This window comes from Neodiprion fabricii, chromosome 4 (assembly GCF_021155785.1).
Source record: "Neodiprion fabricii isolate iyNeoFabr1 chromosome 4, iyNeoFabr1.1, whole genome shotgun sequence".
Lineage (NCBI taxonomy): Eukaryota > Metazoa > Arthropoda > Insecta > Hymenoptera > Diprionidae > Neodiprion > Neodiprion fabricii.
In genome coordinates this window covers 37,057,587-37,082,085 of record NC_060242.1, presented here as the reverse complement: position 1 = coordinate 37,082,085, position 24,499 = coordinate 37,057,587, and positions in this window count along the sequence as shown.

The following is a 24,499-nucleotide window of genomic DNA, read 5'->3' as shown; positions in this document are numbered from 1 at the left end:
CCCTAAGCGAAGGACGACACTAATTATCTCTGTAACGTGTAATGTACGTATACTTCTAACGTGAATCTAATTAGCATGCAAATTTTATCCGCTTACCGAACGAAGAGCAAAAAAGCCTAAACGTACCGATTACATTTCATGTAACGCAGGGTAAACGTTTGTTTAATTGACACGTGAACCAGTGCAGGGGTGTGTTGTACACAAGTATAATGTATGTACGGTTGAAGGTTCGGTAGTCAAACAATGGCTACCGCTCTCCATTAACGTTTCGTTAGTGTCTTAAAACTCTCTCAATCCACAACGATGATCAATCTTTGCTTTGTGGTTTGGTGCGTGGATGCTGACTGGGCCTTGGGGGAGTTGAAGGGGCCCAGAGAGTGTGGGTACAACAAACAAACCCGGTACCCCATATAGTATTTATACACACGTACGAGCCGTAAACGTGTGTGCAACTTACGCACACGGATGCAGACACGATACCGAAGCCTCGTCGCAGAGACATGAATCGCGCGCAAGAAAGTTTCACATGCGGCTAAATAAATTGGTCTTTATATTAAAGTAAGCCGTGTTATAAATCTCGAGTTTGTTGGTATTAGCGCCGTGGGTGGACTTTACGTGGGACTGTTTCTCTCCTGTCGACAGACACCGCCATCGGCGCGGCGTCCTGAACACTCGACAACGGAACCGACGCGACGTCCCGGGGCTTCGAGGAGGAGAGGAGGAGGAGGAGGAGGATGAGGGTGGACGAGAAAAATGCAAGTTTATATTTCGCGGACAATGGCACGCGGGTATCTATTTTATTACTACTGGTTCATTTGCGGCGGTCTCGGCGCGTCCGCGAATAATTCGCGTGCGGAACGCGATCGCGATTTAGGGAGGCTGCTCTCCACCACCCCCGCGAAAATATCTCGCCGCGTTTTTTACGTCCTGTATATAATGCGGCTACAACGCAGACACGAGACTCGATCCTACTGAGATTTTTACGATTCGAGACCTTGATCGTATATTATTTTGCGAGCCGAGGACATCCCGGAGTGCTTGCGATAGGACGACGCGATTCCGATCGAAAGAAAAAAGTATTAAGAAAGAAAATAACCCCTCCGAGATCGTTAACTGCAAAGCTACCGATTTCTCCAGCTCTCGAATCGTAAATTTCCAGCGCTAGGTCGTAACGACAACAACAACCGCAATAACTGCCGACGGATCGATTTCTTACACGGTTTCGCTCATTCGCTCGAAAGTCACTCGACTCGTGTGTACACGTGCGAAGGAAAATCGATCGCACACGTTTGACAAACTAATCCTGCCTACCTGCTACTCTACGTCTGACTGTTTACCCCGATCAGGTTCGATTTTATTCACCCGCGACGCTGTTCTACGACGATCAATCGCGACTGTCAGGTTTCTGGACAGGCTCAATTAGCTCTATAAAACTCCGGACATCGGGCCCTCAGTGGTTCACATTGTCATTTGGTATGCACCAGTGCTGTGCGATTGATCGATATTCTCCTATGTGTACGTCGAATACTCGTCTGTATGCGTCGGTTAGAAACGAGTGTAGTTAATGAATGAATCGAAAAATTCCACTAATCTCACCTTGGGCCGAAACGTCAACCAGTTTTTTCTACGTTATTATTACGACCTTCATTTCCAAGAACCTACCCCTCATACAACACATAGAGGTCAAGAACTAAGTTAATCATTAGTAAATACAGTCGTTCGAAGCGAGTCAGCGAACATCGTTCTTCCGTTTCCCCCGATCTCGATCTTTGGCAACGTAACCGTAATTTCAATTCGTAAGCACATGTAACACCCTGTTTTGAAAACAGTCCTACAAGGTGTACGACTTTGAAGTGGTGCGGGAAAACAAACACCATAGGAGGGTAATTTCGAGATCGGGAGAGGTGTTAATTTTTAAACACCGTTCGGTCTGTGGCGGCCCCATTGCATTGCATTCGCAATTGTGGACTCGTGGGTTGCCGTCCAATCTGCCTGTGCAGTCCCTAAGCTCGCAGTGGCTGCACCTCTGCAGCCAGACTGGCATGCAATCAGTCAGTCAGTCGGTCAAATTAGTTCGCAGTCAATATATGCCCAAGTCACTGCAGCCGAGCGCCGCCGACTGTCTCGCTTGTGTTTGTGTGCGTCGCGCGTGTGTCGAACTGCTGCAGTGCTCAACGGGAAAAAGAAGAAGAAGAAGAAGGAGAAGAAGAAGAAGAAGCTCCAGTTCCGCTCTCAACGTCAGAAATTATACCAGCTGTAGGTATAGGTGAGTGAAATCTTTATTTATAAAACCGAATCACCTACCGCAGTTCGACTAGCCTTCGTGAAACGGACGAGTGCGACATCTTCTTTACGCGTGATCAACTTTTGCAAATTATTCGTAAGACATTGGTTAGTTATAATGTGGCTTTGCGAAATCTCAACCATGCGTTTATGTGCTCCGCGAGTTTCTTCATTCTCATAATAAACACGAAGGTCGATATTGGGTTGTGAAGGTGGGTTTTTTTTTTGCAATGGTACGATTCATGCTTATATTTATTTACTTTCTATTTCTGTTATTAAATTCTTTATTAAGGCGATGATATTACAATATCAAATTAACTCGAAATGAAGATGATCCGAGAATTAATAGCAAACTATTTCGTTTCTAATTCAAATCGTTCGAAGTTTGTTTAGAGGTTCGATATGACTTATTGATTGGCGAAGTTTATGGTAATAGTTCAGATTTTATGAACAACTCGCTCCTTTTTCTCGGGATTGTCGAGAAACGATTGAGAAGGGAAAGAGACACTTGTAAATCAATGAAAGCAATTTTTGAAGAGTAATCAATTCTTTCATGTGAATGAAGCTTTTTCCTTAAAAATTTTCCTCCTCAAGAGTGAAAGCGCGATTCAGAGATCCGGTTAACTTGTGAATTTCTCAAAAGAATTCCAGAATTCAACTGACCAAAATTAAGCTAACAGAAATTTGAATAAATATATAAATTAGTATACCTTCTTCGTAAAAGAATGAATTTGAATATTTACCGTGAGGATACATTTTAAACACGAATATAAAAGTCAGATGTATAATACAGAAATGATTACATCACAAAAATAACATTTTCACAAGGATTATTGCCCTTCGGGATGATGATGTTGAGCTTTATAAAGCCCGCGTGTAAACAGCGCGTGACGATTAACAATAAGTAGAATTAATGCCAGTTTAATCACGGGCGATTCAGGCGTTCATTGTCGCCGGTTAATTCGAGCGAGGTGGGGAAAAGAAAGGAGAGAACAAACAAGACCAAGACGAAGGGAGGCACTTAGGGAGAAAAGAAAAATGTCTCGGCCGTGTTGCGTCTGTTGTATGCGAGGAGGAATTTAAACATCCTCGATGCAACGCTTCTTCTCCGACGACGACGACCTTACAACCGAAAGAATTATTATCCTGGCTATCCGCGTAGATCCCGGGGCATTTCACCGCGCATCTCGAGTCATCTCGCTCTGGCAGTGGAATATTAGGCACGTGTTTACGACGAAATAATTACGCGCTCTCCGCGACTTGACTCGTTGGTTCCATCCCGTCTTGCGACCGTTTCCGTACCCCCTCTCGGGACGTGAGCGATGACAAGGAGTCGCGGGCCCTGTGGGAGGTCCCAACAATAGTGCCCATCCAGCTCGAACCTCGTCCCTCGATGCTACCTGGGGACCAGAACCCTCATCTCGCTAGTGAAGGCTCTCCTCTTTCCTCGCTCGACCAAATCACTCGACGCCGATTCTCTTCATTTCGCGACACGTCGTAAGACGCGAACAAACGCTGGGCGCGTATTTTCTTTCATGCACAAATTCGACCGTTCAATAGGTGAAAACCTGCCCCGAAGTTCATCCCAAGAAAGTAAGAGGTGAGGTGAGGTACGTCTCGGGATCTTTCCTTGTTAGGTCAAGATCGATCTTTCCATCGTGGAACAGTGCGAAATTGACGATACAGAGCTTTTTCATACGACTTGAAATTCACGCTTCATACTCGACTGTGAATAATATGTATGCATGTTTTTCGCATACTCCAGGGGAAGAGCAAGAAAAATGAGGACGGTTGATCATCGATACGTCGATCAGTGATCGAGCGATGAACGCGGTGACACATAGTCTGATTCTTTCGACTTCGTTCGATCGGGTTTCATATCGGAATAGAGCGCCGCAGTAGATTATCGTTAATTATTACAGTGCAGGTTGCTGACTTGGTCGAGCCGCGCACGTGGGTGGATTGGCTTCATGGATTTATCATAGGAAGCGGAGCCCTCGGCCACTTTGATTAATTAATCCCATTGTTCGGTGAACTTCCTACGTTGCGGTTGAGCCGTCGATTGCAGACTCTCCTCGGTTCAATCGAGCTTGATTCTCCTCATTGATTATGTAACCGATTCGTCGTCGATCGACGATTCCAGCCGTAAGTGCGTTGTGTTATTATTACACTGTTCTCAGCCGCGGGGTCAATCAACGTTTGACTTTCTCTCTTCATTCCATGACCAAAAACCCGCTTGCCGATCCCGGCTTTTTAGCCAACGTTTCTTCAGGTCCAGACATTCGGTAATTGATGTGGGTAAAGGAACGAATCCCGCCGAACAAGCACTCCGGGATGTTCGTTCAGAGCCTTCGCTAGGTCTAACCAAAGTCCCGGAGTCTCGGGTCGTTCTCTTCGGCCACGCTTCCTCAGCTCTCCCGCTCTCTCTCTCTCTCTCCTTCTCTTCCTCTTGATCTTCCTCTTTTTCTCTCGAACGGAGAGCCGCTCTCTACGTACGAATCGTAGGTGGTCCCACTCGTCTGAGGCAACGATTTTAAATTAAAATTAAACCGAAGCTTTCTTACAGTCGCGTCTCGAGACTCTCGGTTCCGTTTCTGACGCCGCACCCGGATTCGACGGCTCCATTTCGAAGCCTCGATGTCTCGATCCGAAGAAGAAGAAGAAGACGAAGAAGAAGAAGAAGAAGTGTAGTCGCTCTAATATAGGATAAGATCCCTTCCGATTTCGCTACAGATTATCGTTTTAACGCAGGCTAAGCTTTCGGCTCCCGGGGCAACCATTCGGTTGCCATTTTGGCGGTGGGAAGTGCACCTCCATCATCGCTGGATGGAGAAGCATCGTCGCAGAGCGCTGTATGACAGCTGGTTTACGAGGAGGCGTGTTTTCTCTCGCCCGGTAGCAGATAATTGGCCCCGGTGTTTTTGGAAGCGTTTCGATGTTTATACGCATTCCAACCTGTATCAGTATCTTATAATTAGCAAGAAGAACAAGAGTAAGAAGAAGTGGAAGAAGCTGTTGCTGCAGCACGAATCGGCGCATGCAGCCAGCGCGCGGTTATGAGGATAAACGATGTTTATGTCTCTCGGTTTTTTCCCCGATTCGTATTTTCTCCTTTACGACATCTCTCTTCCTTTTATTTTGCATTTGCTGGACGCACGTTACATGCTAATACAGACGCGCTAAGCGAGTTTGAGCGTTTAATCAAGCTGTGAAACGAGCTATCAGACCTCCTCATCCTCTCTTCTCCAAGGTTCACGTCCGAACTCTCTCTATCTTTTGATTCTCTCGTCATCTTCTCTCCCTTTACCTCACTGAACAATTGCCCGTCATTCGTCGAGAGGGCAGAGAGTCGAAAGTCGTCCGTCATATCGACGCCGAAAGTGTTGTACAACTTTACAGCTTTTGGCCCCTGGTGCGAGATTAGTCCTCATCCACCAGCGGCAGCACCGACATCCGAAAGTATAATAGTACACGGTGCGAGGGGCCAACAAATTTTCTAATTGGCAATTAATTTGATAAATTTGATTAATCCTCTTCTCCCTTCTTGGGCAGTCGTGGTTATAATGAGAAAGCCGAGGCATTTGTAAAGCTAACAGCGCGGTAACCGACAAACTTGTAATTCGGTCCGCGGATACGATTCAAATATCAAATGCTCTTTGGTGAAAAATTGACCCAATTTATCTACTAAGGTGAACTCCTCTTCTGAAACAAAACGAATGAGCATAAAATCATGAGAATAAAACAAACGATGAAAAATAACCCACGCAAAATTCCACTAAGATTATACACACGGACTTTACTGCTTTCGGTTTCTTTTCTCTATACGAGTACACGGAACTTTGATCTTCGTGTGCATGCGTGTACTACACACATCTACACAGGCTACGGATGACCGAATGAATGCATCGCTAAGCGCGGAGCTTCGACCGAGGCAAACTTTTCAAGTAGCATCGAGTATAATTTTTCTTCACCTGTCAGTGACCGTCGTATAATGAGAATTACTTCGACATGAGATGCATACCGTAGACGTTGAGGAGATTTTACTAATTACCTGTCAACGCTTCACATCCGTGCGCATAAGTGACACGCGCAAGGATTCTGATATATGATGATGGCTGCACACCACGACGCTGTTTCCGAAGAGGTCAACTTCTTCTACGACTCGAATCTTATGCCTGATATGATATCACATTCTTATGCTCAGGTCCCGATCATTTCACATCTTGGTCGTCTCTTTGTTCGCACGGTACTTATTTCCGACCACGATCTTTGATCCGTAGAAATTTGAAATCGAGAAGCATCGCTTAATTAGGTTTGTTTCATTTCAAGTTCAGTTTCGAGCTCGGGAAGCTTTTATACAATCTTCTTTATGAAGATGTGGGTCAAACCGACGCTATGTCAAGGTATCAAGAGCGTGTCTTTGCATTCTTTGGGTCAGTTTCTGTCAGCTTCGAGTCTTCCTTAGCTGTTCAACCGGATTAGAGCCAGTTAATTAATTATATCCTTGAATTTGAATTCGAAACTCGTCGGTATTCCGCGCTGAGATGGCCAGCCCGAAAGTCATACAACCCATAAGAATTTCGACAAGGAGTGAATAATATCCTCAACGAACGGTATAACGGCGGAGTTTATTTTGATGAATTTTGAAAACCGCCTGAAGCTAAGAGGCATTAGTTACGCCGTAATTGGGACTTGCGCCCGGCTCGCCAGGCAACAAGCTCATCTCCTCCTGCAGCGGCGGGGCGCTTTGAAACAAAAGAAGACCGCTTCTTCCCTGTAAACATTCGAGGATCAGAAGTCCTTTATCAAGGATCTACCCCTGGCTCGGCTGGAAGCTCCAGTTCCTGGGTCGCGTCGCCGTCGGCACACCAAAGTCTTCGTACCTCAACGAGGATTTTTTCCCTTTTCTGCAAATCCCATTCCCACCGTTTTTCCTTCGAGATCCTGCGGTGATCCTGCGCCGTAGGACGAAGACAGACGCGGACATGCTCGATTGTTTTTCGCCGCCTCGCCCTCGGAGGTTGTCAGTTGGCGCGGATGGATCCAACCTTTCCTCTCCACCTTCGTATTCGAGTATTAATTCGCGCCGGGATCGGGGCGTGGGCGTTTCGTCGAGTTGCGGTTTCGAACGCTGCACCATCACGGGAAGAAGAAGGCTGATCGCCTCTCCGAAGTGCATCACGGCCAGCGTCCTTCTACGCATCGACGAGACGGAGGACCGGGATCTTCGGCCGGTGGAGCTAATGCATTCGATCGTTGATTTATGCACTATACCAGCCAAATATATTGAAACTCTCCTCGTGTATAAAATTAATTTCGAACATGCCCCGCTGGCCTTGCGGCAATGTAACTATCAATAATAAACGACTCGCCCGAGCGACTCTTCGGCCCTTCGTGCATCCCCGATGTTCTCTTTCTATTCAACCTTCTTCCACTCTCCCGCATTCTGTTTTATCTTCTCTCGGTCCAAGGACCCCGTTTCGGATGCTCCTTATCGTCGTCCTGGTCTTTGATCCTGCATAGATGTACCGGTTTCATAGTCACCTCAGTACCGGTTGTCGTCCTATTCGTCAGGTGTTATCGAAGACGATGACCACGAGTAATACCTATACTGTAAAAATCAGCGCTGGTGAAATTGTGGTGCGGACTTCTGTAGAACAATTTTTTTTTACTAACTTGGAAGATCATCATCGGATAGTGTTAAGACGTCCCTATATTATATAGCCAGGAGAAATCCTCACGCCATTTTCTTTTACAGCGTACAAATGTGTTCTGATCTGCGTACAGGCGCCAATCTCTAAATCCTAAAGTGTCTAAAGTGTAAAACACTTGCCTCCCAAACTTGCTCGAAATCGAATCTCAGCAACTAATTTAGTGATCGAGTAAATCAAAAGCCAGATCGACAAATGCAGAATTTTACAAAAAAGTTGACTAATCGTGCAAGTACGATACCCTTTTGCTATGTATGTATGATGTTAAGGATGGCGAGCAGCTTGCCGGATAAACTATGGCGGAATACCTGCACGGAGTTGCTTGTGTCTCGCTGTTTTCCATATTAATTTCAGTTGCGTAAGACCGTGTAGCTGCCAGACCCTGCATGCGTAAATTCACCTTCGTTATGAATTCTGAATTATGGACACCGGCGCCAATTATCGTAACAGTCCGCCGCTTCCCGGTACACTTGTTTCTATACTTGTACATATGCAAAGTTACACGAATCCGCAGTGAAAAATTACCGGATGATCTGCATGGCGCGCTGCTGCAAAATCTCGATCACACGAAACTTGTTTGTGGATCGGGTGATCAGCCTCGAATACATGTGATACGACTCAGTCGTTTAACTCCCAGGCCAGGATCTGTAATCGATTGAAACTGGCGTTGAGTGTTTTAAGTTCAGAACAATTGGCCGAGTGAATGTTAATTAATTAATGCATAGGTGAAAGTCGTTGAGGTTGAATTACCTTATAAATCCGGAACGTTATACTAATGAAATTTGATCATTGAATGTGAGTGACGGTGTGAATGGTTTGACTCTCAACGATTTATACCTATTCACTTGACAGTATACCGAATGCTAAGTGCGTGTCTGTTAATTCACGATAACAGCATGATTGCAACTCAACTCTCATCTTCCACATCTATTGGGAATAACGTTGCAGCCACACTTGGGTTAGACTGACCCTAAAATTATCCAACTATAAACGATAATTAACTATGAATAAAAAATAAAATAACTCATACGTTGATGAGAATCCAGAAAAAAAAAAATTAAAATATTAAGAGGTATTAGCGGGCCGTTTTAGGAAAATACCTTGAGGAATAAATCAAGTTCTATAATTATCGTTTCATGTATGCATCATGCCTTGAAAGAGGCACGCTATTATTCACGTACCAATGCAATTTTTTTCAGAATTTTCATCAATGTATGAGTTATTTTGTTTTTCATTTATACTTAATATCATTTGAAGTCGGATAAGTTTAAGCTCAGTCTGACCCCAGTATGGCAGCAAAGTGATTTCCGATGGATGTGACAGCTAAGGATTAAGTTTGAATCATGCTTTCATCGAGAATTAACGAACATGTACTTGGCGGTAGTATGTAATATTAATCTTTTCTTGTATGAGGTGTTTATAGGGATAAATTTTTTATCAGAGAAGGTATTTTAGTGGGTAATGACAACATTTTTGATGTACTTGGCGAAAGGTTTTTGCGCACCAAAGGTTCTTTTTGGTCTGATTCGCTTGACAGTGTATCGAATTCACTTTCCAGTACAGCGTATATTCGCGTGATACGGGAACGTCAACGATTAGCAGCGTGAAAACCGGAAGCCCGAGAGGTTGTTTCGGAGGAGTTTGGTACACGTGTTACCGCGCTAATATCATTCACTTACGTATAGAATTACCAGGCCGTATTTCCCACCTCCGCGAGGCGGCGTGCCTCTCGGTCCATGTGGATGTGTGCCTCGAGAGCCGAGAGCATCACGGACAGCTCCTTTTAATCTTTCTCTTAACCCGTCGATTTCTCCCTTTTTCGAGAGCCCGAGCGGAGCCTCGAGTGTATAATCTTGCACGCGAAGTTTGGGGACAAGCCTCTCCGAAGCCCGCCCTACAATCTGCATACGATTATCCTGCAGCCGCGGTACACTCGTCGGGGAAACTTTCATTCCAGACACCTTCGCCGGTGTCTGGAACATCGCTACTCGGGAATCCAACCCGGTATTTTGCCCCAATTACCTATCGGCGCACGGAAGTTGGAATATCTTTATTAGGAGCAGTTTCGTTATTACTATGATTAGGCACGGGTTTCCTCTCCTGCCATTCTAAATCCTCGATGCCTGTCTTTTTTCTAGGAGGAATAATTTCGGCTACGAATCGGAGCACGCAAGCTCACCGACTAATCGATATTCAATCGCTTCATTTCATCAGCGTTTTGCTTCGATACTGATTGTTTTTCTTCTTCTTCTTTTTATCCTGCTTTCTGTTGCAGGTGAGACGAACGGGTGTAAAGAGCCCGATATTAGCGCTGTTTTACATCTGGCGTGTTTGAAACCCAATTGTTATAGTGACTCGTTTAAATCTCACCTCGAAATGCGGCACACCTGCCACTCCTTTCCGACTTCCATTCTCATGGTGGCTGCTACTTTGCCGTGCTACCTTGAGGTGCCATAGAAATATTCAAAGCACGCCGCGCGCTGCTCGGTGCTGCTCATTCACGTCTCGCGAAGGTATATAAAACTTGTGTTCAGACGATTTTGAGCTTTGTTATTTGTGCTGCGAGTCTTTGATCAATTGCTCGAGAATACTTGCTTTTGGGATTGCACAAGCTTGGTCTTGGATCAGTAAGAAATAGGTAGATTCTTAATTGGCAACATGTCGGTAGGTATAATAGCGTGCGGTAGAAATTGTCTTCTCCGTACAATCGAAGTCTGAGCAATGCTTGATCTAATTCCGTACGACAACTGCTTTGCATAATTATACTTGGAAATTCTCTCCAGCGAAGTGTCGTAATAAGTCTCATATCTCATAATATTACCTTCGGGCATTCAGGTCTCTCAAATATTATACCTCCGCTTAATTTCTACATTCACGCATATACATGAAACGAATGTTTTGATATGGTTAATTTACGGTTTGAGAAACGGCTTTAGGGAACAATCATGCTATATGGTAACTTGGAAGTTGAAAGATATTATGCATAGAAAGTTTAAAAAACGATATTATCCAGCTTCGCATCGTTTTGCCACCGGATGAGGGGTTCGTGTTGTCGCACTTTAATGAACCCTCACGGAGACAAGGGTAGGATACTGAAATTCGTTTACGGTAAATAGCAACGAATGAATTTGAAGTACGACGTTTATTTGAATCCTCCAACACAATTCTTACCACAAGTAGATTTTTAGTACACTGTTTTCTTCCTGAGCTGAAAGTGTTTTATAATCGCGATGTAATATCCACGAATAAAAGCAAAACAGGGGAAAATACAACTGTTGGATTTGGGTCTACACCAGACTTCAAGACTCCTATAGATTTCAAGTGACTTCATGACTTCTAGTTACTTTGGGTGATTTTTTCATAACTTCAAGTGACTTCATGACTTCAGATGAATTCATTTCTTTTAGCGACCTCATGACTTCAGATGAATTCATAACTCTCAACGACTTCATTTCTTTTAGCGACTTCATGACTTCAGGTGAATTCATTTCTATCGACTTCGTGACTTCTAGTTACTTTATGACTTCTGGTAACATTAGGTGATTTTTTCATGACTTCAAGTGACTTTGAGTGACTTCACAAGCCTCTGTTTTTCGGTGTACACCTGGCCTCAGGAGTAATTGTCCCGTCTCACCGAAAGATGAAATTTTGAGAGCAGTTCGTTGTCTATGACCAGCGAGAAAGATTGTGGAAAAATATAATGCAACTTTTCTATAATTTGGAGCGAGCGACGATCCTTCGGCTCGTAAATCCAGCCGCCAGTCGATCGACGTAATCCGTAATATTAGTTTCTTAACACTCGGTGGCGAGAGCGATCACGGTGACGTTCCCATGACGCGAGGCCTTCCGTGACTGTACCCACCATATATGTAATGACCGGGCGGGCCCCACCTAGACGCGTGGGACCATGGACACCCACATACGAGAGGCCCCGTACACACGGTTGAATTTTACGAGGGATCGGCGGGGGGGGGGGGTACAGGCCCGGGGCTCCAAGAACACGTGCATGGTCCACGCGCACATCTTCCTCCTCCGCCTCCTCCTTCTCCCATTCTTATTATTCCTTTTATTATCATCATCACTCTCATTCTTATTCTTATACTCTCATCCTCCGAGGGACGGGCAACACTCGATACTCTCTTGGGATCTCCGCTCCCTGCTTGCTCTACTACTGCCGATCCTAGATCGTACAGATCTGCTGCTGCCGTTTGCACGAGATGCCTTTTACCGATAGCCATGCACTCGCTGTAACAATGTTTTTCTACACGCCCCCGACGATCACGTTACTCGGCGCTGCGTATCGCTCCTTCAATTTCACTGATACCATCCAACCCTTACACTGTCTGGTACACGGATGTTTCTGCAACTTGTTTCTATCATATGTGATACCTCAGCTTTTGTGTTGATACAATTTTTTCATCGCGGTTGCAGTTTATCCAGTTTCTCAATTTGGAGGTACAATTCGAACAGAAATTCAGCTCGCGGTTTGTTAAACGAACAGGGAAATTACTCGTGGAATTCTTAAACTCTTGGGCTATCAAGTTCCCAGCTCCATTTTTTTCAGAAAACGGCTTCATTAAGTATTCTTGATCATTTTCAGTAAAGATTGTAATGGTGTGTTAAATGGATCTTAAGGATCCTGGTCAGTTGATATGTTATGGTAGCACATGAACGCATCGCATAGAAGATTCGAGGTATTCGAATATATTGGCCAAGTGTGATTTAGCTGTGGGAACTTGGGAGAGTTTAGAAAGGAATTTGTGAAGTGGAGGCTTCGTAATATCGTGGTCGGGTCTGGGGCAAGGTGTAATAATTTTCTTTGTGAGAGAGTATCTTTGGCACGATAATTCAGTACCAGCTTGACGTTTATGTGGGTGGTTGAAATTATCATCGTCGATACTTTGCATCTCCTGTTTCCAAAATTACATTTTTTTTATCTTCGCATTCTCTTTCAAAGATGCTGTAAATTTGAATCGATCCGTAGATCTATTCCTTATTTTTAACATTCCATTTCCCGTCACTTTTCCTTACTTCAATTCCGTTGATATTCCGATAATGAATAATGATCGAATTAAACAGCTACTCCCGGCTGTTTTGATTCAGCATTAGTAAGAGGTGAAGCCACTCGATGAACAAATCTGCAGAAAAAAAAAGAAACAACGAAACGATGAATTTCGAGGCTGCAGAAGCGTGGAAATCACGGCTCGTGCTAGGAATATTGATAATACGAAAGTAAAAAATTACACGAGAGTAATCCAGACGGTGATTTTCGGATGCCTTTGATCGTGTTTTTGGTGTTTCGAAGTACGGCCCGATGGCCTAGGAGAAGAAAATAAACTACGCTCTACATACACCAATGCCACGGGGATCAGTGTAAAAAGTTAATTTATTACCGAATTCGTTAGTGTGTCCGGAGCAGCAGCAGCAGCTGCCGCACTTGGCGAGATGGATAGCGGCGTTACAGCGTATCGAGACGTGTAAGAAGACGTAATAAAATTTTATCGAACAGCCGGGAGTCGAAAAATTCCTGATCCAGTTTCGACATCGATCGGTCGAACCCTCAGCCGCAGTCCGCGAGCGATTCTTTACCCGTCCCTCGGTTTTTTATAATCCATTTAAAGCCTCCGGGCAGGGAATGCATGTCGGTATGCACAGGCCGCTACCCATCCGGGCCGAAGAGCAGGCGGTGTAAATCATAATTAAATGTTTGGGAAGTGTCGCGAGGAGCCTCGTAGGCCGGTAGGCCGTAATTCTCTTGGTGTGGGGGTCAAAGGCGAGGAAGAGACAAGGCACCTCTCTGTTTCACGGACGGCTGACTCCAGCCTCCGTCATCCTTTCGTGGGGTTTTCTCCTGCACCGGCTAATTCGGACCCAGAGTCTCGTTTTTTATCCAGATGAAGTGGCGGCCCACTTCGAAGCCTAGTGTAATACCAGCTTTCGCCTAGCTCGCCAGCACGCGTTGCCCGTCGCTGCACTCTCAGTTTCCGGTCTCCATTGTGCCTCCTGAGATCCGTCTTTGTTTATTCCAGCACGCGCCTGCAGCCGGGGAGCAGATTTACCGTCCCGGAGATGAGAGAGGTGGAGAAGACGAGACCGACCTCCCTTCACCATTAGACCCGAGAAGCCCGCGACTTGTTGCGCCTTCTTCGCCCCGTGTGGGCGAGGCCGTCTTAGTTTGGGTTAGAATTAGTCACGAGGCGAGATCGGGCGTTTTCTTTTTTTTTTCTCTCCTCTTTCTCTACCTCGGTTACTGCTGGCTAACCGGGAGAATAAGCCATTTCGAAAAAAGCGAGATGAATGCTCCGTTTCGCTTGTACTTACAAGAAAGGCATCCCAGCTCGATATCTCCGATTTGGTTTCTTTTTTAATATGTATTAGTGGACTAAAAACAAAGCGACACGTGTTTTCTTCATCTGTCATTGAACACTTTAAGGGGGTGAAGCCACGCTCCAAATTAAGGCATGTCAAGGAGTGGTTCGGAAGTTTTTTTTTTTTTTTTAACTAATTGAAAAAATTGCATTTTTCATTTCTGGTTATGAGAAATCTTTTCCAGTTAAATTGGTTAAAAAATATTTTGTTCTTGTGGGTAAAGCTGCCAAATCGCCGCTTGACATGCCTTACTTTGAATGGTGGTTTCACCCCCTTAAAGTGTTTAATGTCAGTTAAAAAAAGAAATATGTGTCGCTTAGTTTTTAGTCTACTATAACATATTACAAAAGAAATCAAATCAGGGAGATCGAGCTGGGATACCTTCTTTGTTAGTCAAGGAAGGTGCAGTCATTTAGGAGAAATTTTTTTTTGTTGTAAATTCTGCCGTGGTATTGTTAGCGAAGGCAGGAATTAATAATTAAGTATGGCACTATCCAAATTCGTTTTTATCCGAGAATTTGGTTTCATCCATTAAGAGGGTCTATCATAAGATTAGATGGTTGAATTTTGGGAACTTTCACTCGTATACGTAGGCAAATTACTTAATTCATTGATACTGTTACTACGTTGATAATATAGGAAACGAACAAATTCAACTACAGTCGAAATAGCCTGTTATTTTCATTTGTATCGATATAATTCCGTCTTCCCCCCTGTGGTGGTGATTGTTTTTGGAATAGCCAATGATTTTGCACATAGCAAAAGCTTGGGTCCATTCGGAAATATCACCGTGAAAAGTTTCATTTTCCAATTCCGTTTCCAGCGTTGTTCGTATCGCGATTTGAGAGGGAATTACGAAAGGCAGAGATATGTGGGCTCGCATAATGGTTATGTGGAGTGGAAATATGTAATCTTGGGTGTACGAGTATTGAGGAGGGTAAAGTGGTGGTGCCGGCCTCGAGAGCCAGAGGTCATGTTTTCACGGTTGTCTTTTTAGGAGCCGATTTATTGGCAACAAGCGATACCCGACGTAGAAATGACGTCGCTGGCGGCTCGAACGAGTTTAATTGCCAGTCCTGGTCCGCCGTTGTTTCACCTCCGAGGTCTCATCCTCCTGCAAGTTGACCGTCCACGAGTTATGCGTCGTATATTTTTCTACCCTTTCCTTTTTCACCGGTGTGAATATTACGCGTGTGTGTCTGCGTATAAAATATCTCTCTCGAAGCGTAGAATATCTCCCATAAGTCGTTGCATACATTTTAGATTGTTATCATTATTACTGTTGTTATTACAAAGTAGGAGAAAAAAAAATTCACCCTACCTAACGAACGAGGCACTGAAAACGATAAAAATGGGGATATTCAGGTGAATTTTGTTGGAACAGCTCAACGATTCCCAAGATTTAAATCCCGCGCGGATGTGACCGATACGATCAATAGGACCGTGATAAAGAAAAACTAAAAGTTGGGGGATAAAAAAATCAAGTTGTCGGCTGCTGACACGCTTGCGATTTCGTTTCGGCCGAAAGATCAGTTCCAGCACTCACCGGTTATCTCCGAGTTCTTTCAGGCGAAGCAAAACGATGACAGGCAAAAGTATGGTTTAGATACGATTACGCTTGGGGATTGAGAATTGAAAATTCGGCCCGTGAAATTCGTTGTCGGTGGTTTGATAAGAGGAAGAAGAGCTGACAGCAGCAACGGTGACGCGGGTCTTGGTCAGGTATGTAGTGTAATAATAATAAGAGGAATAAGGAGATGAAATTCCAGGAGAGTGGTTAAAGCGAGGATGCGACGGGGGAGGGCAAAAAGCTGAGATGAGGTGAAAAGAAAAAAGAGGAAGAGAAGAGAAGCGAAGCCAAGGCAAGCCAAGCAGCCTCGGGATGCGTTCGCTTCGCATATCTGCCGGTCGAAGGTGCGAATTCTCGTATCTGGGCGTGGCAAATTGGCACACGCGAGCCTCTAATGATGCGAACAAACGACAAACGACCATTGCGGGAGAAGAGGGCAAAAAGTAGTTGGAAATAAAAGATACGAGGATGAAGTGGCGGCGAGGGGGAAGAAAAGCAGCCGACCAATGGCGAAAGGAAAGACGAAGTCTGCTCGTGTCGCAAGACGCATTTACTCGAGTCTGCTAGTCGGTCGCACGCCTCACTGCCGTATCACTACTCATACTTTATAGGTGGATATGCCCGGTCGGAGAAGAAGCGCCAGGGTTCACCTTCCTTTCCTTCCCGACTTGCTGCAGCGAGAGCTGCCGGAGAAAGTTGTGGAAAGGAAATTCGAGGACGGAGATAAGAAGAAAGAGTTAACACGAGAGATGGAGAGAGAGAAGGCGAGAAACAGAAAAGCAGAAAAGCAGTTTCGAGAGTTACCAGCCGCAAGGAGCGGGATCAGGTCCGTAGGTACAAGTCGAACAAATGACGATAATGTGATATGACTTGATTAGTTCGTGAGTCTTATCGCCCGGCGAAAGACGTCTCGCGATAAGGAGCTTGTTCCCTTCCTGACATACGCATGTGTACTCGTTTATCGCGTGTCGATTGAATATTAAGTCAATTTTCTCCGAATCTCATCACGTTTATTCACGCTCATTATACCTCTATATATATATATAGATATATACATATATACACACGTGATATAGACGTGCGTGCATTCGATTACACTTTGCCGGATCAAACTCTACACGTATATTATACGTATACCTATATCTATAATGCACGCGGTTTGTATAGCGTCACCTTTTTGCGAGCATGTATTAATCTTCTTGGCTTGACCAAGTTCGCGTGACAGAATTTAATGCCCAGCGATAATCGAGACGCCGTCGATCCTCGATTCATCCGAATAAAAAGTTGTACATTTTTGTGTATTTTTTTTATTTTTTTGGTCTTACGGTTTTTCGCACACGCCTCGTCGTTTTGCAACAGAGAGCAGAACCTTGTCCTCTCGTAATCGTCAACTTTTCTTACGCATAAGTGGGCGGGAATTACAGTCAATTAGTCTTCCTCCCTGCACTTGCCGATTAAGCGACTCGATCGTCTTCGTCGAACTTTTGCTTTTTATTTCACTTTTCCTTTCTTATTTGGACTCCATTTTTGTTTAAAAATTTTTTACTTCAACGTGTACGAATCTTCAATTTTGAGACAATTCCGATATCTAGTTCCTTGTTTTTTGTTTTTTTTTTTACTTTATTTCAGTTATTCGAGGGAAGGAAACAATTATTTTTTTTTCGCAACGTAAGAGTTATACAGGTAAATTTTATCGAAAGATATACACAGAGAAATCCTTTACGTGAAAGGTATAATTATTCAGCATCGCTTCATTTATGGGTTTTCATATGGCTCACTATTGTACACACCGCAGTCGGGAAGAGAGTGGGCAATAAATTAAGGCAGGCGTGGGTAATACATGTGGACGTACTAATTGTTTTCTGAATAAAAATGACTATAGAAATAAAAATATCGTAACGATAATAACATAACGGCGACGGTGAAGCGATTTTCACCACAGCTTTATACCTATTATACGTATTATATACCTCAGGGCAAAAGCTGCTTCTATACAGGATCAAAGGTCGCTGCAGCGGTGTATTTCACAATCCGAACCAAGAAACGTATCTATAAGGTTTTACACAGAGAACGAAGTTGAGAAAAGAAGGTATTAATAATAAAAAAAACATACAAATAACAAACACGGAGAGTCGAAGTCACAGAGTTAAGGAGAAGTATTTCAAGCATAAAAGCTAACGCCAGAGGAAATGTTAACAACAAAATCAGGTAGAACGTGAACCATGCCTGAGAGTTTAGACTTGCAACTAGAATCTTTATTTCCCGTCCTCGCGAGCCACCGTTAATGCACGACATGTCGTACTTTTCAAATCTCCTCTCTTCCCATATCCGAAATACCGAAACGTCCCGATCGCGTGCTTCACAACTGAGACTGCTTGTCTGCGTAGAAAATTTCATCTTGTGCGTATACCTATAGATATTTGCCGAAGAAAGTAGACGTTTAATATTTGAGGCAAATAACGATCATACGTGACTGTACAGAACGTGAAAAGTGCAGGGTAAATTTCGAAAGCCCGATTCATCGGAGAGGCGGTTTTTGGCTGCGGGGCGTGTCGTCACGCTTCCGCGCAAACCGTTTCCCTGTCTGCATACTGTACCAATATTATCCCGAACGTGGATTCCGCACGCGTGTGTGAACAGCTATCCACATATAATAGCCGGGGCATTTGTTTGTACAAGGAAGTGCGGAGGCCTCGAATAGTACGAAGTGTTGTATGTGGATACGCGAAGGCGGGATTCGTTTTGTCGGTAGATTTATATTCACGATGTTTGTACTTCTCATCTGCCACCCACACCACATCTGACACTGCGCCATCAGCCATCAGGAATCAGCAGCTCGTGAGCCGTAAGCTGGTGCTGCTGTTGCTGCTTCTGCTGCTGCAGCTTTGGTTAGAATTTTTTCTCCTCCACCGAGGTTCGTCTTTCTCTCTTATTATTTCCCATCTTTGTTTTTGGCCTCTTCTTACGTCCTCCTTTCGGTAAGCCGTGACTAATTCTTTGTGACGAAATTTACTATCTAATTTACACATTGGACATTCGTTGAAATTGTCGCGCGCCTACGTCCTCCTGGTCTCCCTTCTTCCCCTCATCTCTCTTCTCCTCGTGCAGTGCATGCCATGCCATGCCATGCGGTGATGCCGCAGACACCAATTTGTCCCGCGCCACGTATACCATTCTTTGACTGATACTCTTCACGCGCTTTCGTACGTGACTCTTTTATCAAGATCATCGTATGCCCATATCTGTTCATGGTGGATAGTAAAAAACTGTGAAAACTAAAATAACAAAACGTCCGGCTCACTTATTGCACGCTTCACTTTTTTTTTTCGCTTGTGTATACCTGTCTTACCGAGCACGTGGTCTTACAATTTCACCAAGCCTGACCCGGGGCGCACGTTTCCGTTTTACGATACATGTATTTCTTGTACTACACGGCTGTGGGATTTCTTTACCGATCCGATAATGAGATCCGGCTAACGGTACGGATTATCATGTTAAATGTGTTTGAAAATAAACTTCCTCAAGACTGCTTACTTACACTAATTAGAGATTTCAGTAACATTCATTTCTTGTCTCTTCTTTACCAATTACAAAAGTTTTCACCACTCACCAAGTCACCGACTCCATTAGCAACGACAGGCACTTGGTCCAAGCTTATGCCGAATTATTCTTGGACTCTTCGTCTTTGATGAACACTGATCGGTGCACTTGTACTATGTCTTTTCACTTCGAATGCCACTTCACCTTGTTTTCTGTCATGTTCACCCTACGCTCATTGTGCGCAGGTATGTAAAGGTAGATTGTGCAACTTGTACAATTTAAATCGAAAGAAACTTGGAGCGTACAACGCAATGGTTGGTTGTAAGTGGGACGAACAAAATGTGATTCACGTTTAGATCATTCGATTTAATTGTGTTCAGCGTTGCGATCGGTGAGGTAATCGCTGCATCGAAGAGTTCTAGGTACTTGTACCTACTCTGGGTTGCCTGGAAATGATCCGCAAACCTCGTTGACGTTGAAACACATTGTTGAGAAACAGTTTTCATACAGTTTCATCATATTACGACCAAGATTTGGTTGACGTTGAAAAAAATGCAGGATAACACGTGAAGAAGGTGGGAAGAAACGTTGGTCTTAACGGACGGACGGAAAGATTTACGACGAAAGTGCGACAACAACGCATGTAGATATCCATTCAATTTCTCACACTGGAAATCACAATCGTGATCATCGGGCTGATGACCGGAGTTGAGTTCCAGCACATTTATCACGTGCGTCCAAATCCAACTGTGAGAACTTGTATAGAAATGAATCCAGTCTTATCCATCAATAGAAAATAACGAGAGGGGCATATAGTACAGACATGTAATGTATAGCAACAACGGGTTTCTTTATCGTTTTCTTTACTGCTCAAAATTCCCTTCGTGATTACTACCGCGCTGTGGTATACGTCCCACTTTACATGGGTCTTGCATGTAATTACACTCAAACGTCGCACACTGTGTGCAACACGTGTGTCAAAATATGTCTGTAATAAACGTCATGTCATCGAAGCTACCACGTTACGAAAAAGACTCGCGTTATGTCGCTCGTCGGCCAGCAGACGCTTGTGATCTTAGGCCGCATCTGAGATTCCTCCACGCATCACGTAACGCACGCTTATCTCATGTGAAACAGATTTCCTCGCTGCGCGTATCCTCTTCGGTGAACAACATTTTCGGAATGCGGAAGACGCGGACCATCCTTGCATATTTCTCCACGAGAAAATCGATTCGCTCGGTTACCGGCTCGAGTTGATGGTTCACCCCGAGACCATTCGTGCGCTACCAGGTCAGCAGCGACTGATCGAAGGTCCTTCAATCCTTCAGAGCCGTGAATCCTGGAACAGGCAACGTCTTGGGACGAAGATGCGACTGCAACCGACGTTTTCGTGATGTCATTTTAGCTCTCACCTTGGTGCACAGCACACGTCGACCATGACGCGGAGTGGAGCGCAGTCCAAGGAGCGGGAGTGAGTGGATGGCCGCGTTCTCGGGGAACGTTTGAATATTCAACAGTCTGTTTAGTTGGTACCACCGCTGCGTAGAGAGGAACCCGTTTGGTCGCGTGGCTCTCCCACGCGTTGCGTGTGTGAGCACGAGAGTGAACGAGTACGGGTAAACCCGCCGACTTGCATTATATCCCGTGCCTGATAACTATCCACCTTTATCGATGCCCGTCAGGCATTCTTGACGGCGTCTCTTTACGTCGGCAAATTTCTTCATTTCATGCCTCGACGAGACTGTCGTCCATGATATCTGGACCCTCCCAGGTTCTTCATGTCGATGATCTCCTTCTTTCGAACCATATACGCTCATGTTGATCTGGCGATGAAATGACGTCCCAGTGTCTTCTGAAAACAGTTCTTCTTCCTGTCTGTCAAGACAATTGGTATACTCGTACATAGACACGGCGTTACCTCTTTACCTGTACCTTCACCAAAAAGCTTCGAAGGGTAAGCCAGTTGAGCTACCATGGAGTATAAAAAGGGGTTGACAAAGATCTGGATCGTATTTTCCGATCGTTGAATGCGAGTTGACTTTGATGCTAAGGAGCTTTGGACGTCGACGCGTTCATGCGATGAAAGCTTGCGAGAGATTTCTCACGAAAGTTGGAGTGTGATAACGAGATGAGAGAGGAAGAGAGAGTTATCCGGAATGGGATATAGGCGGATGGCCGGATTGGGATACCGAGAGTTCTCTCCTCAGTTCTTTTGAAACGTGGATCCACCCACAAGTCGCTCGTCTTCTCTCTGTGTAAATTCGTGTGTGCGCTTGTGTGAACACATAGATATGGATGTACGCCGTTGGCGGAGGCGGAAAGGGAGTCTGCAGTCGCACGCGCTGGACAGCCGAGGCTAGCTAGTCCGAGTCCGAGTGTGGCATGCTTTTTTATAACCGGCGACCAGATATGACACTACTTTACATACTTAATGGAATTCCATAGGTAGAGCCTTATTTCACACACGAGGAATCTACCTTTTATACCCCCTTCCTCAACGCATTTTTAAGTGGTCATATCGTACCGGACTAAAGAGCCGCTATTAAAGTCTCGCGTGCTCCTTGCATAATGCCCGTCGTGCTTGTATGCAGGTAAACCCACCAACTCCGCGTCTACAATCGGGCTCGATTCAGGGACAGTGGGTGCTTTACGCGAGCTTTTCTTCGTTCGTAACAAAATTACCCGCTCCTTAATCACCGTGTCTCGTGTTTATTGAAACTTCTCCACGGGACTCCGGCTATATACATATACGTGTGTAGGTAGATACTGACGTCTACATCGGGACTCTATCCTGCGCCGCTAATATTAGACCTTGACTGTGCAGGATCTACCCTTTGATCCCTTGTTAAACCGTGGTCACAAAGAACCTACGTCATCAATATGTCCACGTAGTTTATTCACAGTTCCATCAGATCTTTGCGCGTTCAAATATTCCAGGGTATTTTTTTTTTTTTTACTCTCTCCTAGAACTGTTTAGATTTCTTTCGATTCTGATTTGGCGAAAAATTGTAGTTCATTTTCTTGGGATCTAATTGGCGAAGTGAGGTGATGATTGGCTTAGGTAAATTTTTCACGCTATCGGAAATTATGGGTGATATTGAAATTCGTTTTGATTTATTAATTTTCGGTAGTTGACGACAATTTTGAAGATTTCAGGAAACTGGCCGAGGAAAATCACTCGATTATTGCACGGTTGTTCAATCTGATGCATGCAATTCGTCCGATACTATTATTCTTAGGGACTGAACTTATCATCGTGGAAATTTCCGTTAGCCAATTGGTTCGTTGGAGCTAAAAATTCGTGTAAAATTCCTTTCTTTTTCTCCCGTTCGATCTCTGCCAAGCAATCTGCGTCTCAGCGTTCGATTGTCACTCTGAAACCTTTCGTTTCAAGGGTGTAGAAAAGGGAAGAATGAAAGCATCTCATGCCCGATGGACACTCTTGAATACGTGAGCGCGAATGCAAGTGCACGGTGTAGCAGTCCTGGATGTGGGTTTAAATCAGATAATTTTGTGCGCCAATTACGTTATCGTCGTTTGTGAAGTTGAAGAGAAAAAAAGAGATGGTGGAAAGAAGAGAGACTCGCGAAGTTTAAAAACTTCATCGAGTCCAGCCCAGTCCGGTCGTCGGAGAAGAAAAGTAAAAAAGGTAAAAATGGCGAACAAGTAAAGATAAGTGGCGAGTAATAGAGCCGTGTAGAGTGGCTGGTCGGTATCTGATGAGAATTTGCATGAAGGGCACGAAAGAAGGAGCGTCGCGTTTAACGCCGGTTGCGGTCGTGCGGAGTAGCCCTGTACCTACTACAACTCCGTTGCGCCAACGCGTATTGCCCCGCGAGGCGAGGCGTGACTTTAGCCAGGAAGATTTATCGCCTCCTGCGCGTCCTTCGCATGCTTCGGCTCCGTAATAACCCAAGAATCTCATATTGTGGTGTCCCTTATCTCTCGTTACGCAGACTCGTACGTACAACTCCGAAGTTGCCCGAATCCAATGCCCTTTAAAGTAGCCACACTGCAACCCCTCTGGACACTCAGACAGAAACACTTTCAACGTCCACATTCAGAATCTGCTGCCAAGTGAGTGATTCGTTCAAGATTTATCTGTGGTAACTCTGGTCCCCAATATGGGGCACAAGCAGGCATCTAACCAAATTCAGTGGTTGGCTTCTGGAGACTCGAGGTCAAGTTTTCACCCGCCAACGATTCTGTTTGGTTGAATGCGGAGCATGTTAAACCCTTCAACGTGTTCGAGTCCTTGCGTTTCTGGAAAGAGCTTGTCTAGAATCAATCTGGGAAAATTGACTACTCGAAACAAATTTGAACGGTAGTTGTTGGGTTCTCCGATCTCTGGAATTAATATGGTGGACGGTATCTTGACGCCGTACCAGAAACGTAACTCGTAATTCGCGGTGCTTGTATTTTACAAGTTGCAGTAAGTTCGAGTTCAGATGGGAGCAGTCGCGGTGGTGCCATTATCGCGTTGATTCAGGGACGAGATAAAAAGGTAGAAAATTGTTTACGGATGAAATCCCAACGCCCCCGCGGCCGGAGAAGAACGCCTCGCGAACCATATACGTGGGCATAATGGTCACCGCGAAGCGGCAGCTTGCGTGTGAGCGACTCGCCGTATGTACCTTCGGAGAATCGGGGGGCCCGTTTCGGGGTCCGTTTATACTCCATGCGGCGCGCGTCGCGCGAGGCCCGAAGCCTCGAGGAAGGCGGAATTCACCCGGAATTTTCGAGGAGGGAAAGAGAGAGGAGGACACATAATGTATATAGTCATAATTTGCACCCACCCACGTACCGCTTTATTTCGGTGAGGTGGTCGTCCCCCCTGACACAAAACTCCCATTAGAGGGGCCCGTGCACTTTTCGTTGACAGTCGCCTGCCGGAGAGAGAATCTCGAAAGCATAATATGGGGTGACACAATAGTTCTCGGGCTCGATAATTTTCACGGCACTGAACCATTATCTAAGGATCGTTCATTCCCGTGAGAACCTCCTGTACGCACCTTGATCAGTCTGT